This window comes from Nannospalax galili, unplaced genomic scaffold, assembly GCF_000622305.1.
Source record: "Nannospalax galili isolate Female #2095 unplaced genomic scaffold, S.galili_v1.0 scaffold33, whole genome shotgun sequence".
In the NCBI taxonomy this organism is placed as follows: domain Eukaryota; kingdom Metazoa; phylum Chordata; class Mammalia; order Rodentia; family Spalacidae; genus Nannospalax; species Nannospalax galili.
Genome location: NW_008335436.1, coordinates 6,357,870 through 6,366,717, shown reverse-complemented (window position 1 = coordinate 6,366,717; position 8,848 = coordinate 6,357,870).

The following is an 8,848-nucleotide window of genomic DNA, read 5'->3' as shown; positions in this document are numbered from 1 at the left end:
TCTGAACTTTACTAGTAGTGGAAGATTCAATCACTGGCTCAAATTTGAGAACGCATGGTAATCATCTGCAGTTTTTTTTTTTTTTTTTTTTTGAATTTATTTTTATTGAATTTTTTGTGTATTTCATATAAAACATCTCAAACAATCTATCAGTTTTAAACCCTCATCCCCACTTGTCACCAGAGCTCTCACAGGATCTCTTGCACTATCAGACAAACCATGTAATGTGAATTTATTATAATTTATATCTTGGGGGGATAGAGAAACAGAGACTAACGTCTGACATCCAGCACCCAGCTCTGCACAGCAGGCAGCCACTGTTCCAGCTTGCTTCATGCCTGCCCACAGTCTCTGTTAACTTTCGCCCAGAGTCTTGCCCCAGGTCGGGAAATACCACCTCTCGCTTTTTCTCCACCTGCCTCTGCACATTCTCCCCGCTGGCATGCCTTCCATCCCAAGATGGCACAGAAAACCCTTCCCCAGTCAATTCTCCACAGCAGGCCCTGCCCCTTGGAGGAAACAGGCAGTTTGGGAGACACCACTGTCACCCTGCCATACACTGCCCCACAGCCTGTAAACTCTGTCATGCCTGTTAAGGCCAACTGTGTTGTCAGTGTCCCCAGTGCAAGTCCATCCACTGGGCTCTAGTCAGCCTATCTAGAGTCCCTCCTTTTAGTAAGATCAGCTCTTCTTCATCTAGCAGCAATCAGTTGCCAACATTTCTTCAGATAAGATTGGAGTCTGCTGTTCATATTCCCAGTTCTATGCTGGGTCTCTGCCTGCCTGAGTCTGAATGGAACTTGTGCATGCTGATATGATTGCCATAGAATCACATGAGCAGGTTCCCAGGAGCTTGTAGGACTCTTTGTCCATATGGTCATTGGCTGCAGTGGTCACAGATCTTAGAGAAAACCCCAAGACTGTTACATTACTAATGTGATTTCTTACTATGTATAAAAAAAAAATATATCCTTATATTTACAGACAAACAGTACAGTAACCACTCCTCAAAGAAGCTCATTTTGCATCAGTCAGAGACTATTATCAGGTACCACAACTGGTCACACACAGACATTGTCTATGAATTTCCCAGGTGTAAGTGACAAATTCACAATGCAACCTCTACACCTACGGCCCCTTGCACCTCTTTAAGGGTTAATCCAGTGGTCAGGTCAGGGACTTGGTTAAGTTTATACCCCTAGGAAGGCAGGTTCACATTAAGGTAGTGTGCTTTTCCTTCCCAGAATCCTGTCCCCAGTGCAGTCCCTATATGACCAGCCACCATGAGGTCTGGCTCAGAAACATGACTATTTCTTCTTCTATTCTTTTTCTTTCAGAAGTTGATAGAGCCCAAGAATGCTTTTAAATTCCTACCTAATGGTTTGGACTTCCTTGTTCTGATTCTGAGGCATCTCCCCACCCCCTTATGGTGTGGCTGCCTCCCCTGATCTCAAGAAGCTTGACTTTTGTTCCTTCTCTTCTTCATCCTCCTCCTTCCTTTCAAGCAGCTGTGAGATTCATAGCTTGCCTGCCTGGGAGTTTTCCTTTTAAACTATAAGAAATTGTCCCTGAGGTTCTGTTTGGGTTGATTCTTTGTCCTCGAGCTTCCATCTCTGTCCATTTTTAAATAATTAACGAAACCAAAAACCCCAAGCGGGCACCCCGATTTCCCAGTTATCTACGATAGTTCTTTTGGGACTCCCCAAGATTTTCTGTAACACTTTCTTTTCTGCTTTTTAATTCTTTAATTGGCTGAGAAAACCTAGCCTGCTTCTGGACCCCTAAATGACGTCAGCAGCATAAGTTGAAAAATCTCCAACTTGGTTACAAGGCAGTGACTTTCCTTTTTCTATCAAAGGCAGAAAAGAGGAAAATGACAGTCAATGCTGCAGATTATCTCCTTAACAAATGCATTCTGCCTGACCTTGACTGAATCCACAGTGCCTGCTGCCACGGAAGCTCCTCTGCTTTTGCCCCCTCATATGCCAATCCTTGACCCCTGAAAGACAGTTTTACATCTGCTGCACTTTTCTTAAACTCTGATGCTACCAGGTTACCTACTTGAACTTCAAATGCAGCTACCAAATTGACCACATACCCAAATTTCAGTTTCGTTTTTTCTTTCTCTGAAACATAGTAGCTGTAGATTTTGCTACTTCTAAGGTATTATTTTCAGCAGACCACTTATATGTGCTGCCTTCTGCTCATAGAGGACTGAACTTTATTATGAAACTGTCTTCTGTATCTTCAGTTTCTCTTTCTACTTTATCCATCATAAGACTCTACTATGCTCATGCCTTTGATGTTTGCACACACATCTTTCCTTCCAACCTATATCCTAGCACTTTACACATTTCATCAAAATGTTGATTTCTTTTGTATCTGTACTTTTTTAGTTGGGTTCACGTCACACTGGTATATGACTTCTTTTATTTGTTTTCCCTGAAACTAGGACTGTGATATCCAAACTTATTTATTTCTTTACAGTACAATGGACAATTTTTGATTTATCAAATACCTGGGGCATTGGAAAATGTATCTTACCTTTCCTGGTCAAATGAAAATATTTTTATTACTAAAACCTATGGACACAACTGAAATTATATAGCAGTACATTACAGAATCTTATTTTAGGTATAAAGACCAAAAATATGTGCATATGTTTTATAGACTTAAGTATTAGAAAAAATAAAACAAAATATAACAACACAAGGAGAAAGGGAAACCACTTGCATTAATAGGGATAAAAACATCTTTTGGAATATATTTTTATTAATTCATGCATACAGTCTATTTTGATCATATTCACCCTACTCCTCTCTCTTATTTTGACCAGATCTACCGCCTGATAGAATACGTGAATTTCAGGAGAGCCATTGCTTCGTCAAGAGAGGCCATAAAGAGATTAATCCCTTAAAATATCTAACTGGCCCTAAATTGGCAGCCTGGCCTTGCTCAAGCTTAGCCTTGCTCAAGACTTACCAACTGGTCACTCCGTGAACTGAGAGAGACAGTGGAGCCCACCTGCATCCTTTTGTGCTATAGATAATTCTCCCACCTGTCTGAGAAAAGAGACTCCCAAGGACACCAGACCCTGGCATGGAGTTAACTCTTGCAGCTGTGTGCAGCAGAGTTCTTATATAAGACCAGGCTGCTCTCTTTTCAGTTTACAGATAATCGTTCCTTGAGGAAAAGAACTGTCAGCTCTTTGCTGGGGTTACTAAATCCAGGAAGCACATTCCTTGCCTGTTGCAGGTCTGGCTCTGACTCTTATTTCTAAACTTTAAATTCTTTCCTTTTTCTTACCTCCTAAATATAACACTCCCTATTTCCCCATTCTTTTTCCCAACTTGGAGTCCTCTTTTTTCTTCTTCTCTTTTTTTAATTGCCCACTGAGTCCAATTTTGGCTGCTCACTGGAGTGTGGGTGACTTACACTGGTGTGTGGGTGACTTACCAGAGGTGACATCCTTAAGGAAAACTGAATCTCTTTCCTCAAGAAGCTGCCAAATGTTAACAGCTCCTCAGCCAGGGCTAGGGACTCCTACGCTGTTTCCCACTCCATCCTGGAATGTTGACTGGCTGATTTTGTGGAGGTCTTATGCAGGCAACAGCAGGTGCTATGAGTTCATGAGTCTAGTGGTTTTTGTTATGTCTAGAAGACACTGTTTCACCCCAATTCTCCCTTATCTTGGGCTCGTACAGTCTTTCTGCCCTCTCTTCTGAGATGGTTCCTGAGCCTTGAGGGGAGGGGATGTGAAATAGATTTCCTCTGCACTTTGATGAGTTTTGAGTTTCTGTGTTAACTACCACAGAGCCTTCCTTGTAGAGGTCTGAGAGCTTCAGTAATCTATAAGTGTAGAGATATTAATTTAGAGCACACTTCAATACTATGTCCATTTAGCAAAGTGATAGTAGCAAGTTCACCTCCGAGGACTTTAATAAGCTTTCTAACCATGGATTCTTGGTCAGATGTATAGTACCAAGCATGTGTTTGTTCCTTTGGAGCGAGCCTTAAATCAAATAGAATATCAGTTGGTAACCCCTGTAACATCTGTGCCAGTATTGTACTGATGAGCATATATTGCCTAGTCATTATGGTAGCTCACATCAAGATAACAATATTAATGACCACCTGCCCCCAGTACTTTGTAGAAAGCTAACGATCAAGGAGGAAGCTTCATGGTCTATACCAACGTGATTTCTCCATGTTCTGTGACCAAAATCTGTGTAGTATCTACAGCATGTGGGTCTTATTGTGAAGTTCTGGTGGACAAGCAATAGGCTGTGCTGTTCTGAGGGTCTCCAGAAGACCCCTGACCAACAACTTGAGGGGAGGCATCCCATACCCGGCACTGAGCATTCAGTTTTATCAATGCATGGCTTTTGAGAGCAGCATTATCCCCTGTGTGCGGTAACCCCAAGGAAACTCTTATATGAATACACACACACACGTGCGCGCACACACACACACACACACACACACACACACACACACACAGATCAGAAGAGGGTGTTGGATCCCCTGAAACTGGAGTTGTGTATGGATTTTAGTTGCCATGTGTGTGCTGGGAAATGAACCCAGGTCCTCTGCAAGAGTTGTCAGTGCTCTTAAGCCCTGAACCATCTCTCCGGCCCTCCATATGACTTTTTCAAACATCCTTAGTGTTAGTCACCCTTCCCGCACCCCTCTTCTGCCATACTGACCCATCCCTCATCCCATTTAAACTTCCTGCCCCAGTTCTCCCTTTATACTTAATGAGATAACCCAGAATTTGAAAGACAAAATGTCACATGTTCTCACTCATATGTAGATACTAGCATTGAATCTTTAGATACGTGTGTTTAACTTGAAATATCTATAGAATTCAGGGGCCATTGTTCGGGGGGTGGAGAGAAAGATCTTAAGGGATAGGAACTAATTTAACACAGGTGACACAAAGACAAAAAGACTCATATTAATCCACTAGAAAATAGCAGAACAGTCAAAAGAGAAGTTTCTCCTTACTGCCACAGGAACTGGTTAATCCAGAAATCCCTACCTGGTGAAAGTGCCAAGAATAAGTGATGGTGGTACTTGGCTTTAAATGGGAAGTTCTGTCCCCCCTTCACAGTTCAGTGGACACTGAAGTTGAGGGGAAGGAAAGAATGAAGAGCCAAAGGATGGAGAAATGTACAGCAAAAACCAGACTTCTGGGCCTTCCACTCATGAACTCACTGCATAACATTGTGCCAGTCACATTTTACGATGGATGGAAGGTGCACGCAACTCCCACCCTCCCTTGAGGATTCTTGGCAATTAAAGGATGTAGTGGATGTAGTGAGAACTTCCCCTTTTTTAGTAGTGTAGGCATGGATATGTTGTCCTTCCTCAGTAAATAAGCTGCTACCCATGATTGGGCAAGAAACTAATTAAACCCAGTGAGTCACACATAAAAAGAGGACAGGAAAGCAGGAGGGAGACTTGTCAAAAAGAAGGGCTCCAGCAGAGAAGGAAGAGTATTGTGTTGCAATTCTATCCTGGAGAGAAACTGAATAAACAAGATGTTTTAAAGGCGTGTAAAGAACAGAGTGTTTTCAGGGGATGGGAAACAGCCCATGGGTAGGGAGCTCCTTAAGCTCAGAAACAATTTCATAGCTTCAGAAAGTTCCTGAAATTTATCAGGTTCATTAGACCCTTCTCTACATGAGCATATATAATTCCTATGAACTGCTGCGATGCTTTCAGACCAGCCAAGGCACTGGAAAGAAGCAGAGACCAGCTGAGCTGCCTGCAGGAGGCTCAGATCAACAGAGCTATCTGGAAAAGACATTTTCCAACCTGTTGAGTCCCTGCAGCCTGTGCAGTACACTCCAGGGTTCCTGCTTTCCTGAGCTGTCACCCCTGCCAGGCAGTCTTTGACTGATGCAGTTGTCTTTGATTCATTTCTGCTCCTGTAAGTACCCTTCACCCATATTCCTGTAAGAAACTCCAATGAAACTCATTGGTCACCAAGCTGGGCTTTGTTGTGCTCCTTTCTTTGGCCTGTCAGTGGTCTTATTTGGGGTGCGTAGACATTTGTTCATATCGCCCCAGGAATAATGTCACACCACAGAGGGGAGAGGTGAAAGGGAAGTGGGGGGATGTGAAAATGACTAAAATTCTTGATGCAAATATGTGAAACTTTCAAACAATAAAAAGTTGGTACTTTAAGGGACTGATAAAATGCATATTTCAATGATGACAGAAGAAACAAAAAAGCAATGTTATACTGTATTCAGAACAAGGATAAAAGATATATACATGAAAGACATTAAAAAGAAATACTTGTGATGATCTCATTCATGAATGTAAATATAACAAAATCTTAAAGACACATTAAATTCTGTTACTAAAATATTAACTTCAAGAAAGATTCCAAGGACTAAAGAGCTGGAAAAGAAAGGAAATAAGTTGAAATCATAAATAAAAGCCACTATTTAAAAAAAAGAAAATTAGGGGCTGAAGAGATGGTTCAGTAGTTAAAAGCACTGGCTGCTCTTGCAGAGGACCTGGGTTGGGTTCACAGCACCAACATGGAGGTTAACAGCCATCCAGTTCCAGGGGATCTGATGCCCTCTTCTGACCTCTGCCATCATTGCACAACACAGGTACACTTATACACATGCAGACAATACACTCATACAGACAAAAAAAATTTTTAAAAAATTTAAATAAAATGTTTATCAATAAAAAAAGAAAATTATGTTCAAATGGTTTAACATTTGAGTTAAAACAATACATGTCTTTGCTTCTTTGAATTTTTCTAGATTAGGAAAGATAGGAAGACCTTTATTTATGTATGTGAATATATGCAATGCATTTTCATTCTTATTAGCACATAACCTCGCATATTTATGAGGTGACATATTTCAATATATGTACAAATTTATGATGCTCAAATCACAGTGAGCGTGTCCATCTCTTCAGCATTTAGCACTGTTGTTAGAGGACTTTCAGCATGTATTTTTCAGAGTTTTTGAAATACATAGTACATTGATATGTTTTAGAGTCATGCCCTTGTGAAAACAGAGCCTGTTTCACTTATTTCACTATAGTGTGTTTCCTGTGGATCATCTTTCTCTTTCTCCTTCCCTAATAATCTCCAAGGCCTCTATTCACCACTGTCCCATCTTCCTCCTTGAAATACTCATGACAGTACTCTGCCCCAGGACACACCCTAACATTACCTGTTTTGATCTTTGCAAATTTTGTTGTTCTAGGTCCCTTTTCCTTTATTCCACATTCAGTATTTAGGAGTTTACCCACTGGGTCTCATACAGAATCCCATGCCTACTCTCTTTGTTCCTTCATATCGTGATGAATTTCAGATTCACATGTCCATCCTATGCCAGCCTTCACAGTTAGTGCAGGAGCAACATGATAAAAACTGATAGAATATGTCCCTGATTTTCCTTCTGTATGCCCAGGCACTACCACAACAACCAACCCAGCTGTCACAGGGAACAAGCTGGCTCCCTGTCCTCCATCCTTCCTTTGTCCTACTTTTTATATGATGGATCTACAAGTTCCATTGGTACTACTTCCTAAATTTAAAAAAAAATATTTTTCTCTATTTCTGTGACATTATCAATCCAAATAACAATAACATTCCCATTTTTGACAGGAAAGGGATTATATCTCACAACTCTCTCCATGCCTATCGTTTCTACATAGTAACTTAGTAATTGTTCTAATATATAATATATTTACTTCTTTATTGAACACTAACTTATTATTGTCTTTGAGAAGGAAGTCCAAAATTCTGTAAAGAGTAATTTATAAAAGTAATTTGACATTATTTAGGGGAATCGTAACCAATGGTAAAGGTTAATATCAGAAACTATACTTGGTACTGTTAGGGTTCCAAACAGCAGCAGTTTCCCTCCTCCCCAACAGGGACCTCACCTTGACCTTTGGAGTCAAGGGAAACAAACTCTGCTGAGAAGCAGCCTGCCTTTCCTCTGACCTCCAAAGATAAGATAAGCAGATTCTACCTGTTAACCAGAGATTTTAGAAGCTGTTTTTCTCTTATCTTAAGAGGGAAAAAGTAAACACTTCCAGACCCTAATCCTACCTGCTTTTCCTGCTTCCCCCTCCCTGATTTCTCCCCCAAACATTCTCTCCTTCCATACCCTAAAGCCCCCATATATAAAGTCCCAGCTCACAACCCGTGGGCGGACATCATTCCCTGACACCTTTCCCTTCCCTGAGGGAAAGGTGCCCTGTGCAAAATAAATCTGTATCCCGCTGAGAATTCCATCTGTGCCTCGGTGCCTCCTCCATCTGCTCGTGCTCTCCACCGCATGCTCTCTCTCTCCAACATTTTTACCTATCAGATAGTGCCGAAACAGGCTCTTACTTCAAGGGACCTCGCACGTAAAACTTTCGGACTTGCTTGTCGTTACTGGCCGCTGCGAACACCACTGATTCGGCATTGAGGTACACTTCCACCCTCTATCTCTCTCCCCTCTCCCGTTCCTTTCAGTTCTCTCTCCCTCTATCTCTCTCTCCCCTTTCCCCTTCACTACTCTCTGCCAGTTTCCTTTTCATCTCCTTTCCAATTGAATTCGGTCACTCCCAGATCTCACTCAAGGCCACTGGACAGCGCTGGTTTCTACGACCATTGAACTGCCCGACACAGTTACTGTGTCTGTCCACGCCCACCTGGGAGTCAGACCTGCCTCCCCGTCACACTCAAATCCTTTTCCCTACCTCAGCTCCCTTCCCTTCCTCGCTCCTGCCATCTTTTGCTTTCCCCTCACATCTCATCTTCTCTCTCTCTCTCTCTCTCTCTCTCTCTCTCTCTCTCCCTCTCTCTCTCCTCTCC